The sequence below is a fragment of the Echinops telfairi genome, unplaced genomic scaffold (genome assembly GCF_000313985.2).
Source record: "Echinops telfairi isolate 266 unplaced genomic scaffold, ASM31398v2 ScPeMD7_46;HRSCAF=168, whole genome shotgun sequence".
NCBI classification, from domain to species: domain Eukaryota; kingdom Metazoa; phylum Chordata; class Mammalia; order Afrosoricida; family Tenrecidae; genus Echinops; species Echinops telfairi.
Genome location: NW_022103944.1, coordinates 139,291 through 140,779, shown reverse-complemented (window position 1 = coordinate 140,779; position 1,489 = coordinate 139,291).

The window sequence follows — 1,489 nt, the reverse complement described above, 5'->3', positions numbered from 1 at the left end:
TGTGTAAAGATCTTTCTGTGTTTATATACATGTCTGTTTCTCTTTAAGGAGATATATAAATAGAATGGTGTCCTCATGACTCAAGTTCAGATTTTGCCCGTGTGGGCTCCTCCTTTTGTTGCCAGGCTACTCTGAACTTGTTTTTACAGTCTATGGCTCCCTGCAAGGGCGTGGTCTCAGATGCCAACAACGTCCATGACTGCTTGCAGAGGAAGTTCTTGTCAAGATTGCGAAGAAGGAAACAGTGAACTCACGCAGGTGTGTGTCCAAACAATATCGAGGGAGAGCCCAGCATGTTCCAGACACTGGCTGGGGCTCTGGGAATCCAGAGATAGGTCAGATGTAGCCTCTACTCTGTTGAGTCCTCAGAGTTGAAAGAAGGCATCAGGCGGAACAAGTGATTTCAGTAAAGCGCAGTGAATGGCCTGGTAGAGTTATATACAGGTGGTAGCAGGTAGGGAAGGACATAAGCTAGTGAAGAGGTACTGAGCCCTGGTGGTGTACTGGATATGCGTTGGGCTGACTCCACATGGTCGACAATTCAAAAACACCAGTAGCTCTGAGGGAGACTGGGCTTTCTACTCCCATGGAAAGTTACAGTGTCGGAAACCGACAGGGGGGTGCTCTGAGTCAGCATAGACTCGACAGCAGTGAGTATTTTGTTTGTTTGTTTTACAGTTTTGAGGATGGGTCCAAATGGAGAAAAGGCTGCTGGGTATTGGCTCCTGAATGCATTGATGGTGGAGTGAGGCTTGGGGCACCCCCCTTTCCTCCTAGAAGTTTCATGATTGGGGGGATAGAGGAGACCTCTGGAGATGACTTCCTATCTCTCTGACTCATCCACCCTTCCTACAACACCCTGATGTCACTCTGGGGAAACTCATTCTATCACCATTTTAAACAGGAATTCATCTCCTGGAAGGCACTCAAAGAGCTCCCAAGCCTGTGGGGGTTTCCCATCTCTGCGTCCTCACAGCATGCTGTGCCTCCTCCCCTCTCACATGCCAAGAGCAGGGGCTCTGCAGACTCAGACATATTTGGGTTTGTGTCTCAGTGACTAGCCGAGTGACCTCGAGGAACACTGAACCCCAGTCTCCTTGCCTCTAAGGTGAGGAGAATAATCAATCCCACCTAAACAGCCGAGGTGCCCCGGTGGTGTGGTGGTTATGTGTTGGACAGCCAACCACATGATCAACAGTTAGAAACCACCCATGGAGAAACCCATGGGAGAAACTACTCCATGGGAGAAAGATGAGACTTTCTACTCCCATAAAGAGTTACAAGTGATCTAAAGTCGACCATGAGGGGGGTGTAGGAAGCCTACTAGGGCTTGATCAAGGGCAATGTAACCGAGAGGAATTACTAAAACCCAAATGAAGGCTGAATATGATAGTGGAACAAGAGGAAAGTAAATGGAAATAGAGGAAAGAACTAGGGGGCAAAGGGTATTTATAGAGGTCTAAATATAGGCATGTACATATGTGAATAT